Source organism: Lynx canadensis, chromosome A3, assembly GCF_007474595.2.
Source record: "Lynx canadensis isolate LIC74 chromosome A3, mLynCan4.pri.v2, whole genome shotgun sequence".
NCBI classification, from domain to species: Eukaryota; Metazoa; Chordata; class Mammalia; order Carnivora; family Felidae; genus Lynx; species Lynx canadensis.
The window spans coordinates 21,564,870-21,578,625 of NC_044305.1; the positions used below are offsets into that span (position 1 = coordinate 21,564,870).

Here is a 13,756-nt window from a genome sequence, read left to right on the forward strand (position 1 = left end):
CAATCCCCCAATTTATGTACTTATTTAAGTAAGCTCTCACCCAACACGGGGCTCAAACTCACAACCCTGAGATCAACAGTCGCATGCCCCGCTGACTGAGCTTGCCAGTGTCCTGCAATCCCCCAATTTAAACGACACCTAGTGAGAGACTGCAGAAAGTTATGGCTGTCTTCTTCAAGTCCACTGCCAAAATCAGGCATCTCAATAACACCCACCTCCAAGGAAGCTGAAATAGGTAGGACTGAAGTCTATGACCAGAGAAAACAGTTCTGTTGGCCTATAAAGAAAATAAACCCACATTCACCATGCCGCTACAAGATCCACAAAAACAAAAAAGTAAGACCAACTGGAAACTACTTATTTGACAAAGTCCCAATGGTCTAAACAACAATGGTGGCAGCTGAAATAGAAAGGAAGGAATAGAGAGAAGACTGAAGAAGCAACACTTTCTCTGCAAAGCTTTCCCGACAGCCGAGATGCTCCTGCCCGTGCCATCCGATTTTGTTCATTCTTCTATAACGCCAACGACGCTGTGGACTGGATCATCTGTTTTCAAATCCGTCGGATGCCCCCCGCCCCTTAGACTGCAAGCTATGTGAGCAAGAGCTATGTGTGGCTTAAACATTTTCAGAGCTCAATACCCTCCTGACTCCTGAGAAAGGAGCTAGACCTCTTTGTTCACAAGATCTTATGATCCATGGGGAAAAGAACCTCGTCTTTCATCTTTGAGAAGTATCTCCAAAGCTTCTTTAAAATCTGCTGAACAGAGACACCCCTGACTAAAATGCAAAATCAGGCGTAGGTGGTGGGGCAAGAGTAGAGATACAGAAAATCATGTGATACCAGAACATCTGGTCAGAATGTTCAAAAGACACATGAAACTAGACTAGGGCTAGTGAGCTAACAGTTGTCTACACCTAGGTGATGAAAGATTGAAGAATGGATGAGTTCATCTAGGATGAGGAAAAGGATTATAGAATCAAATTCCAATGAAAAATCAAGAGTAATGAGGCTCAAGAAAATCTTTGGCAGAGGGTATTGTCAACCTTCAAGAATGTAGGTTTTGGACATTCTAGAAAACAACTGACCAGTACTCTTCAAAAATGTCAAGATCATACAAGACAACAAAAATGACAATTAAATGCAATGCGGGATCCTGGATAGGATCCTGGAACAGGAAAAGGGCATTAGTGGAAAAAACTAATGACATCTGAATTAAGTCTGTAATTCAGTTACTGGCATATGAATGTCAATTTCCTGATTTTGATCATTGTACTGTGCTTACAGAAGATGTTAACTTTAGGAGACGCTGGGTGAGGAGTAAATGGAAACTCAAACTCTCTTTACTATTTTTGTAATTTCCTGTAAATTCAACATTACTTCAAAATAAAACTTTTAGGGGCACCTGGGTGGCTCAGTTGGTAGAGCATCTGACTCTTGGTTTCAGCTCAGTTCATAATCTCACAGTTTTGTGAGTTTGAGCCCCACACTGGGCTCTGCACGGGCAGGGTGGAGCCCGCTTGAGATTCTCTCTCTTTCCCTTTCCCTCTGCCCCTCTCCTGCTTGCACGCTGTGTCTGTCTCCCTCAAAATAAGTGAATAAACTTTGAAAATTAAAAATAAATAAAAATAAAACTTTTAAAAATGTAGGTTTTGCGGCAAGAGTAGCAAGAGATGATATGCAAGAGGACAATTCAGAAGCTGAAGTAACATATTTGAGTCAAATATTCTTGAAGTCTAACACGAAAGCAAAGACATACGAGTCAGCAAGCAAACGAGATAAGAGGGAAACAACCAGAGCATATCTGAAGGTACGTCCTGGTTCACTCACCCAATCATTAAACAACCATTCTTTAAGCATCAGTTATAGGTGAGACAGCCTGCTAGGTGCTGGTCTAAGTTAACGGCCTAATGTGCAAGGAGGCACATAAGTAGGTGTTTTGTGAGTATGAAGAGAATGCACCAGGAAGAAAGAGGATGAGGAAGCTGCAAAGAGAGGAAACGAACTTAAGAAAAATACCACTCAGGAGATGAAACAGAAAACACTCTGAAATGGGAATATCAATGAAAATAGCTCTTTATCTGTTGTTTATAGTCCCGCTACGAACAAAAAACAACTGCGAAAGCCCTAAACTGTCATGCAAGAAAAGCCTATTTCACGATACTGTAAAACAACATCACGATTAGGATAATATTCTCAGGACTGTAGGTAAAATGGGGCGCCACAGAATGAGCACAGGTGTTCAGGCTTCCAAAATGCTTCTTACATCCACACCATCAACAAAAACGACAACAGGAAAACTCAATTACAAACTACAACACTACCTTGTGGAGAAAGAGGCAGATGATAAGAAACACAAATGATAAACACAGGGAAAAAAATGCCTATTACAGCAAACCTGAACTAACACTTTCTATACTTACTAGATTAATGAGAAAAAATCAAATTGTGACAACTAGTAGTATCGAGATTGTGGTAGGACCGGAACATGCACGCTGTTAGCACCGTAAACTGACAAAGGATTAATTCCATAGGAGCACTATGGGTTTCTTAATGTATTTGCAGTCGAGGGACACCATCATCTGCCACTCCCCTCCACTGACTCAATGCTCGGAACATCTCACTCCCATGCTTCTGCTCTCACTAATCCTAGTCAAGAATGACTCTCCTCAGCCCCCTTCATTGGCCACGGAACTCCTATTCATTCATCGCGGCTGAGATTCCAACATCTCCCTTTTCTTCAGTGACCACGTCAAATTCATCCCATGAATACACCCCTTCTCCGGGCATTATCCAATCATTCCTTCCATGATGCTCCCATAATCCTTTATTCACACCGTTTGTTGTTGAAATATCTGTCTCATTCCTTAGGTTATGAATTCTTTAAAGTCCAGGACCATGTCTTAATAAGTTTTGTACATGCAATACTTAGCACAGGAGATGGCATATGGTAATTTCTAACGGTAGGTGGGAGGGGGAGAATGCCACACAAATAAAGAAGTTCACTGCAAGAGTATCTCCAAGAACGAAAACCTGGAAACCAAATAATTATAAAATAATTACAGATAATTCTTCTAATTACAGAGGAACAATTTAAGGGAAAATAGTCTATCGCTTTAGCAAAAGGTACGAAAACATTAAAAATAACACGAAGACTATGCAGAAACACAGAAAATATTTCTGGCAGTGTTAAAAAGATAGAATACATGGGGCGCTTGGGTGGCTCAGTAGGTTAAGCGTCCGACTTCGGCTCAGGTCAGGATCTGGCTCAGGTCATGATCTTGCGGTTCATGAGTTCCAGCCCCGCATCGGGCTCCGTGCTGACAGCTCGGAGCCTGGAGCCTGCTTCAGATTCTGTGTCTCCCTCTCTCTCTGGCCCTTCCCCTCTCGAGCTCTGTCTTCTCTCTTACCCTCTCTCTCAAAAATAAATAAACATTTAAAAAAAAAAAAGATAGAATACAAAACAGTATATACACAATGATTATAGCTCTCCAGCATATAAGAACTGTGGGAATATAAAAACATTCGTTAGATTAGGGTACTTTTCCTTCTCTCAAACACTTTCTTTTTAATACTATTCCTGTCAGTTTACTGTCATTAAAATGTTTTCACTTCAAAGGGGAAAGGAGCAAGATTATAAATTCCTGTAAGCTCCTGCAATCCAAGGAGATGCTACGATATCACTGATAGCTAACAAGAGGAGTGGGCATCTGCAGTATTGCTAAAACCAAGGGTCCCTGACCCCAATCTGCCTCACAGAGCACACTTCTCATGTCACAAAGCAAGTCATTCCCACTGAGCCCAGCTGCACTAAATGTGAATTCTTTATTGCAAAACTTGGAAGGTAAGAACTTTTCCCAGACATCTGTGGAATTAGTATTAATGAGAATGCCCTGAAGTTCATATACACGCCTATGCAGCAGACACTTCTCAGCCAAGGAACTGCTGGGCACACTTCTTGATGAGATGTCTAAGCCTGAAGGCATCAAAAAAGTACATTTCCATATTGGGAACATAACTGGCTTCCTCTTTAAGACTTTTTCCACCACCTCCTGTCCACACTGTAATTCTCCTGTCTTCTTAAATGAATAGTTAACATATGTCAAGGATATAAGGCATATACTGAGGCACTCACTGCCTAACTCTATTACCAGCAGAACCAATCACAGCATTAAATTGGAATCTTCCCACCAAGCTGCCCCAAAAATGAAATTCAGGAAGCACCCCAAAAATATGAAAATACTTTTAATAAACATTTTTCTTGACATTACGTATTTTCCTTGCTTACCTTAATCTCTTAATTCCAGGAAAAGAAACAACCAGAATTCTTATGGCTCAAGTCCTTCATTTTACAGGTGATTAAAAAAAAAATGATATACAGAGAGGGGAAGTGACTTGTCCTGAGTCACCCAGATAAGTGATGATAAAGGGAGGATTAAAACTCAAATCTCTCAGATTTTCAGCCCCGATTCATTCTCCTACATCAAGCTTTTTTTATCCCTTGAAATCTCTAGAGCTCTTGGCCTAAATAATTAGTATCACAGAATTTAAAGTTAGAAGGGAGCTCAGAGAGACTTACTTAATCCCTTCATTAGGCATATGAGGAAACTGAGGCCCAGAAAGATTAAGTGATTTGCTCTCCATATCTTGGATGGCAGGGAATAAGTATAACTTAAGCTCAAAAAACTGCAAACTAATGGCTATGAGAAGGGAGGAGAATCTCAGCTGAGAAAAATTTTAAAAGGAATGTAGATCATTCTAGACCAGGGACCGGTTTCAAAATGTAATCCCCGGACCCTCTGCTTCAGCATCACCTGGGGTCTTGTTAGAAATGCAAATTCTGGGGTGCCTGGGTGGTTCAGTCAGTTGGGTGTCTGACTTAGGCTCAGGTCACGATCTCATGATTTATGGGTTCAAGCCCCACGTCAGGCTCTGCATTGACAGCTCAGAGTCTACAGCCTACTTCGGATTCTGCATCTTCCTCTTTCTCTCCGCTCATGTTCTCTCTCTCAAAAATAGATAAACATTAAAAAAAATTAAAAAAAAAAAAGAAATGCAAATTCTAAGGTCCCACAGGAGGCACTGAATCAAACTCTAGGGGTGGGGATGTTCAAATCAAACAACATGTCCTGAGAAACAAACTTCAGTGGTCACATTGAGTCCGCTTTGTAAATCGTAACTATCATCAACGGCATTTAAATTTTTCTATACTACATTCTTCTATGTGTATACCATACTTCAATTTTTAAAGTTTTTAAAACTCTGAAGACAAAATGGAAAACTAGATTTGGGTATTCATTTGGTTCTAGTTCTGGCTTTGCTTCTTACCGACTGTCTCTGAGCAGGTAACTGACCTCCCTCGCTTGAGTTTTCTTTTCTATAAAATAGGCATACCACCCCCCTCAAAAGGCATGTTGAGAATTAAATGTAAGAACTCATCGGGAAGCACTTTAGTTCAGCATCAGGCACAGAGTCGGCAGCAGTCCAGCACAGTCATTAAGAGCTTCAGCTATGAGGTAGGTGCTTTTTTGCGCCTCAGTTCCCTCGTCTGTACAACCAAGGTTAAAAACAATACCTTCTTCGTAGGGTTGTTATAAAGACTTTGAGAGATCACACAGGTAAGTAATGCATCTTGCATATCTATAAAATGTTACTGTTTTTGAAGAGCTTTTGCATCCATTAATTCAAATGATCCTCACGCATTGCCACAAGAGGATGGGTGCATTTGATTGATTATGGACTAGATTCCAGACTGTACCATCTTTTAGGAACAGGAGGAGTGCACATCAATCTTACAGAAAGGAAACGGCACGCATGAATAGTGCACGTGGGGAACGAACAGGGTTGAAAATAAGATCAGGATTCTGGTTTCAACTCTGCCACCCCCTTAGCCCACAACCTCAGGGAAGTGCTTTACCAGAATGGGGTTCGCTTTCTATATGTAAACAAGTGGGGTGCATTAGGTTATTTATAACATGTCTCCAAATAAAATTCCAACTCCTTGTCATGGCCTATAGGAAGGCCTACATAGTCTGTCGTCTGCCTACATCTCTTATCCATCACCTGCCATTCTCCTGTTCACCCATGTTCCAGCTACATCGGTCCTCTTCCTGGTCTTCTAACAGGCAACACCAGCTTCTACCTTATAGTCCCCATACCTGCCCTTCCTTCTGCCTTGATCATTCTGTCCTTTTCCATGATTGGCTCCCTCTCAACCTTCAGTCCTTTTAACATCCATTCCTCAAGGTCCTTCCCAGACCATATTACCAAAGGTAACAGGTCCTGTCTCTTACTGCCAGGGGCTATTTTCTTTAGCAGCACTGTCTAATAAAAATATACTGAAAGCCACAAATGAGCCACATATATAACTTTAAATTTTCTAGTAGTCACATTTAAAAAGTTTTCAAAAGGTAACATTAATTTTAATAATATATTTTCTTTAAGCCTATATATCTAAAGTATTATATCTCAATATGGAATCAATATAAAAAGTATTAATATATATTAATTTTTTCATACTAAATCTTGGAAATCCAATGTGTACTTTACATATACAGCAGATCTCAATTCCAACTTTACACGTACAGATCTCAATTCCAACACATTTCAAGTGTTCAGTAGTCACAGGTGCCCCATGACAGATGACCACACCAAACAGCACAGTTCTACCACATACCCTGCTTACCCTTCAAAGCACCTATCACAATCTGAATGTTTATTGACCCATTATCTTGCTACTTCCCTACCAGACTACAGGCTCCACAAAAGCAAGAACCTTGTCTGTTTCCTTTAATGCCTTATAGTCAGAGGATTTGGTGCATTATACAGTAGGCATTCAATACATGTTTCTTGAGCAAATGAATGAACCTCTTCTAGCTTTAATATTCTGAGTCAATGGACTAGCCATTCTACAACTCTCAAACAGACAACCCTCCCATTTCCTTTCTTCTTTCTGGTTCAATAACTGTCTTAAAGAGATAAATCTCTTGGCTATTTATCTCCCACTGCTTATGAGCTCTTTTCTACGACGTCTACGGTCTTCAAGGTCCATTCTTTGTATATTGGCTGAGGGAGTGGCGTGAATATGATGGCTAACATTTACTGAAACTTCACACTTTGACAAGCATTGGCCTAAGCACTTTGCAACAAGCTTATGTGGTAGGTACCATCTTTGCCCCCATTTACAAATAAGGAAAACAAGGCATAGGGAGATTAAGTATTTTGTTCAAGGTTACAGCAGCCAGTTAGTAGCAAAACAGACTCCAAGAGACATGCGGCTCCAGACTCATGGCTCTTAATCACCTGTTCTCTACTACAGAGCTGTCCGATGGGAATAAAGACCAGTTATATATGTAAATTTTAATTTTAAAAGGCTAGTAGCTACATTAAAAAAATCAACAGAAACAGGTAAAATTTATCTTAAATACAATTTTATGTCACCTATTAGGCATAATATGATTAATCAACATAATCAATAATCAAGGTAATTAATTTGATCAATAAGATCATAGAATCGGTTTAAAAATGTTATTTCTCATATGAATCTTCAAAATTCAGTGTGACTTTACACCTAGAGTACTTTTCAATTCATACTAGCTCCGTTTCAAGTGTTTAATAGCCATATGAACAACTACACGGGACCTCTTTAGAAAGTCAAAGAGGGGGAAACCTTTGAACCGGGAGCCAGGAGACCTTAGCTCTAATACCAGCTCTTACGTGTTGAGTGACTCTGGGTAAGTCCTTTCTGCCCTCTGGGCCACCGTCTCCCACTAAGTCGCCTGAGCAGGGAAAACAAGATCCCTAGAGTCCCATCCCATGCTAGAACTCCAAACATCTCCCAACAACAGCAGTTAACACAGGTACAGCTTTTACACTTTAAAACCAGCTTTCACACCCAATAGTTAATATAGTCCTCAAACAACCCTACTAGGAAGTTATTACTGTCTCCGTTTTATATATACAAAAACTAACGCTCCAAGAGGGCAAAGCGACTTGTCCAAAACCCACAGGGCCAGTCAGTGGAGAAGCCGGGGCTCAAATGCAGGAAAGACCAGGGCCCTCCCACCACCACCAACAACTCAAAGACGGGGGACAAGAGAGAGTTGAAGGAAGATGGTTGTGAAGATGGTCCGGGGCCTTCAGAAGAGTTGAAGGGAGCCAGGCCCCGGAGCAGGGGAGGGTGAGAAGAGGCCCAGACTGGAGTTGAGAGGGAGGGGCCTGGGCTCTAAGAAGGAATGAACTGAAAGCGCCCAGGAAAGTCTCGGGGGAGTAAAGTGAAAAGAGTAGCCGGTGGCATGAGAAGTGAGGGGACTCGGGCCGGGGACAGAGGTGAGAGGAGGTGAGATAAAGGGGCTCTGGTTCCCCGACCACGCGACCGCTTCCCGGGTGAGGGGACGGCCCGCCGGCCCTCCTCGTCCCACATACCTGGTAGCTCAGAAGTTCGCCCACGTCCATGGTTTCAGGCCCCGCCAACACCTGCTACTCGGGTTCCCTCCACTCACGCCCAAAACGCGGCCCCCTCCGCAGGGGCTCCAGCCACACTGCCGTAAAGCGCCGAGAGCGGGCCGCAGAGCCAATGAGCTGAAAGTTCTTGTGGCACGCAACCTGGCCACACTGCGGGAAAAGGCAACGCCACCGTAAAGCGCGCTGCGTTTGCGACGGTGCCGCTTCCGCCCGGAGCCTGGAGGGGGCGGGGAAAGGAGGCGGAGACTTGAAGGGGTGGGGCGGTGAGGGAAAAGACGGAAAGGAGCCAAGATTTATTGGGCGCCGCCTATGTGCAGGGCGGAGTGCTGAGTGTTTCACAGGTGCTCTCCTTCCAGTGACCTAGCCAATTTTATCCCCGTTTCACAGATAAGGAAACTGAGGCATAGAACTGCACTATCCAGTTCTATACCCGCTAACCACATGTGGCTACCGAGGGCTTGAAATACACTAGTCTGAATTGAAATGTGCCATAAATGTAAATAAAATACACACTGGATTTCTAAGACATATTGGTTACATGTTGAAATTATATTTTGAATATATTGGGTCAAATAAAATATAAAATTAATTTACCCGTTTCTTTTCACTTCTTAACCGTGGTTAGTAGAAAATGTAAATTACCTACGTGGCTCTTTTTTTGGCTCCCTTTGTATTTTTTAGGACAGTGCTGGCTCAAAGTGTATTGCCCAATGCCTCCAACTATTACTGACAAAGAAACTGTTGGTGATCACATCTCCCTCTCCGGGCTTCTTCTTCATCTATGCAAGGTTTTCTGGGAACTGGATGACCTTGTTTCTACCTGAGAGATGTAGAAAGGTTTTCTGTGGGAGGAACATGGCCATGATTGGAAGAGAATCTTCAAAGAGTGCATCTGAGCTCCTGGGATTTAAATAAGGCTCTATCTTCAAAGGGTGTTAAACTTCCCTCTTAGTCTTCTTAGCCATTTAGCCCCTGATCTTCACATCCGTGGTATTTGTCTTAGTCCATTCAGGCTGCTGTGAGAAAAATAGCATACACTGGGTGGCTTACAAACAACAGAAATTTATTTCTTCACAGTTCTGGGGCTGGGAAATCCAAGATCAATAAACCAACAGATTCGTTGTCTGGTGAGGCTACAATGTGGTTCATAGACGGTGCTTTCTCATTATGTCCTCACATGGAGGAAAGGGGTGAGGAAGCTTTCTCCCGCCTCTTTTATAAAAGCACTAATCTCGTGCATGAAGGCTCCACCCTTGTGATCTAATCACCTCCTGAAATCCTCACTTCCTAATACCGTCACCTCGAAGGTTAGGATTTCAATTTATGGATTTGGGTGGGATACAAACATTCAGACCACAGCAATACTCTTAACCATCCTCCCCATCCCATCTCCGCTTGTCTCCAATTATACAAAAGTTATTTTAATGTAACTTTTCAGAGCTCCAAATCGTCTCCTCTTCTGCCTGGCCACCAGCCCCATACCTCATCCAAATCTTCCTCATCCTTCAGGTCTCAAAGAGCACTTTCTTAGAGTAGCCTTCCTCAACTCACGTCCAGTCCAAGGAGGCAGTCCCTTCTCATTCCTCATTATTCTGTTTTCTAGCACCTCCTGTATGGCACATATATCTCCATCTGTAATTTTCTACTTAATGGTTGATTGCTTATTTATTGGCAGCCTTATTTGCTGGACACAGGCTCCATGAGAGCAGGAATTGTGTCTGTCGTGTTCACCATTATACCCTTGTACAAAAAGCCTCATACAGTGCCTGACACAGGAGGAGGTTTCGTGGGCCATGGTAAGGAGACTGAGTTTTACGCTAAGAGCATTAGAATCAATTGAAAAGCTTTAAGCAGGAAAGTTTTGTGATTGGGTTTTTGTGTGTGTGCTTTTGTTTTTTAAGAATCACCTATGCAACCTGCTTTGAACTGAATTATTTAGGTGTCTCTCCCCGCCTCCCTCCACTTAGCTGTATGGACTTGGCCTTATTCAAGGAGGGAAGGTGAGTAATGGTGGAATGTACCCTTTGGAACTGTGTACCCTTTGGAATTATGTCCCAGCATTTGGTGTGCTGGAGTCAGCTCATATAAACAGGACAACAAGAGCCTATAGTTAAATTGTCAGGAAATTTTCGAGTTGATTGATATCAGGTTGGTTGCTTGAGATTGGTCACAGTGGGAGTATTTACACCATGGAAATCAACAAATGCTACAAACAAATGCTACAGGGTTACTGATGTTTCAGAGAGCTGGTTGTTACACATTCACCGACACACCACTGATTGTGGTTCTCCTCAAAGTTCCACCACATCTACCTGTGTGCTCTGCCTGTGAGTTACTTTCTCTCTCTAAATTGTGCTCTCTTCCTCTGTAAGGTGACTCATTTGTTCATTCATCAAGTATTTGCTGAGTGCCTACTCAATGCCCGACACAATTCCAGGCTCTGAGGATATAGAAGTTTGTACGAAAAAAAGTTCCTGCCCTCTTGGAACCCACATGCTAATTGGAGAAAACCTAATGAGGAATGTAACATTATGATCCTCATTTCACAGCTGTGGAAACATCATCAGCCGGCTGACTTCACCTCTGTGTGCCTGATCCCCTTGCCTGCAAAGTGGAGATTCAGTCGAATTTACCTTGTAAGATTATGGGGAATTTACATAAGATGCTGCATGCAAAGAGCACTTAGCAGGTGCCTGGCACAGAAAAGTACTCCATCAATGTTTGGTGTTAATATTATGTGGAGTTAAATGGGAATTGGAGGGGCAGAGAGGCAGGAAAAATGAGATCATTCCTATACCCTTTCTTTTGCAGACATCCCATCTTGTCTGTGTGTTTTTGGAGACCCGGTCTTAAAACATAGAGTCATAAGGCAAAACCCTATGAGAACCAGATTTGGTGAGCACACTGCAATGGGTTTCCCAGAGAAGGTGCCATTTAGATTGGGGTTTAAAGGATGAGAGGAGTTAACCAAGAAGATATGATGGGAGACTGGTGACCCAGGCAGAGGAGGCAGCATGAGCAAAGACATAGAAGTTGAAACATTTCTTATAGACAAAGCATAGGATGTACGGAGGGAAAAAATGGGAAGTAAGTCAGGAGAGGGTGTCTGGGGAAGATCTTGGATAAGGTTGCCAAATTTAGTGTATACAAATATAAGACACTCAGTTAAATTTGCATTTCAGCCAAACAATGAAATTTTTTAGTATGAATATGTTCCATGCAATATTTAGCAACATACTAAAAAGTTTTTGTTGCTTCTCTGAAATTAAAATTTAACTGGGCATCCTTTATCTTGATGTGAAGGTCCATTAATAGTTTCTTGGGAATCTCCAGGGGATGGGGCTTGGGAGACTCACCCTTCAGGTCTCAGCTTAATGTCACTGCATCAGAGGAGTCTCCTCTGACTTACGAGATCTAAGACAGTCACTCAGATTCTCTATCAGCCTTCCTCGCCATTATCTTCAGGACACTTCTGATTGGTGTTTCTATATTTATTTGCTTTTCCTTCATTTGCAGTCTGTTTTCTCTTCCATATTCTAAGTTCCAGAAGGCCAGAGATTACTATATTATTCACCACAATAACGTCAGAACCTTACACAATTCCTAGCGTTTAATTGGCACTCGCTAACTAGTGGTTGGTTTAATAAATGAGCCAATCAACCCACAGATTGACTCATTCCCAGCAACAATACTAACAAATACCTTCAAATCTCTACCCCCCAATCCTAATGCTACGGTCTCCCAATTTTCAAGATGTAAAATGGAAGTTCAGAAGAACTATGTGAAATCAGTCAAACAGAAAAAGATAAATATGATGTCACTTATATGTGGAATCTAAAAAACAAAACAAAAGACAACAACAAAATAGGCTCATGGATATAGAGAACAGATTGGTAGTTGCCTGAAGTGGGGGAGTGGGGGGGGGGGTCAGAGAAATGGATAAAGAGTGACCTCTTCCAGGTTTATAATTTCTGGTTATAAAACGAATGTCGTGGGGATGTAACATATAGCATGGTGACTGTTGTTAATACTGTACTGCATATTTGCAAATAACCAGGAGAGTGGATCTTGAAAGTTTTCATCACAAGAAAAAAAAATGTTATCACTATGTGTGATGACGGCTGTCAACTATACTTAATGTGGTGATCATTTTGCAATATATACAAATATAAAATCATTACATAGTATCCTTGAAACTAATGTAATGTTATGTCAAGTATACCTTAGAAAAAAACCAAAGGGGCTACGGGCTATGCACCAAGCAGTCCAAAAGCATGTGGTGGTGATGATGATGATGATGGTGATTTCAGAGTGGCATCCACAGAGACGGGTGGGGGAAGGGCACCACCCAAGAGACCAGCTGCTGAGCTGTAATCTTTTTAAAAAATTTAACTTGGAAGAATGATCCCTTCCAGAAAGATTTTAAATAGCTGTGGGCTGCCTAGCTTCCTTAAACTTCAAGCTTTAGGTATTCCAAGAAGTAATCAGAGTCGCTTCCTCCATTTCATTGCCTCAGTAAATTATTTATTGGAACAGCCTTTAAGAAAATATCCTCAAAAAACACTCATAAAGTATATTTATCACCAATATGGAGCTCCTACCATGCAATTGTGGGCTGATTGGAAACATATAACAGTGCCTGACTCCTCTATTTAGGCACTGAATGAGTGGGAAAGAGTTACAGGGTAGGCGGTGGAAAGGGGGTTGTGCTTTCTGGGGAGCTGAATACACTTGCTGGGGTTCAGGAGAAATCCCTGTTCTCTCTGCCTCTCATTCCCCAAATCCAGGTCCCTGGATCCTTTCCACTCTACTATTGTTAAATAGTTTTAGAAACGGAAACGTAGAGAGTTTAGTTGCTTGCCCACAGTGATAGAGTTATTAACTGGCAATACTCCAAACCAAGCTTGTCTGACTATGCATTTCACAGGAGGGATTTGGGCTCAGTTAACCTTTCAAATGGTACTGACACTTATGATCCAGACACAGATGATTACTGAATGCTAAAGAGTAATTATCTCTCCCAGCAGATCTTGGTCTCGATTAGACACAAGAATTTATATCCTTCCATATACTGTAAGCCAAGTAAGAACTCAATAGTTATGGATATGCAATGAAAAGGAATTATTTCAGGGTTTTTTGAGGTGTGATGATAAAATTGGATTATGTTGTTGAAAGAGTCCTAGTCTTTTAAAGATCCAGGCTAAAATCTATACATGAAATAATATGATTAACTAGAATTTGCTTCAAAATAATCCAAGGTGGGGGCCAGCATGGGTGTGGATGGAGCAGAGAT

General features: G+C 41.8%; 1 long non-coding RNA gene across 1 annotated transcript in view; it reads right to left on the reverse strand.

Moving 5' to 3' along the window:
• The window catches only part of LOC115510121, a 30,736-nt gene extending 22,172 nt beyond the window's left edge, over nt 1-8,564 (reverse strand). The window contains exon 1 of the long non-coding RNA XR_003967625.1: nt 8,425-8,564. This is a non-coding gene — a long non-coding RNA (uncharacterized LOC115510121). The remainder of the gene's footprint in view (nt 1-8,424) is intronic.
• Nucleotides 8,565-13,756: the final 5,192 nt, after the last annotated feature.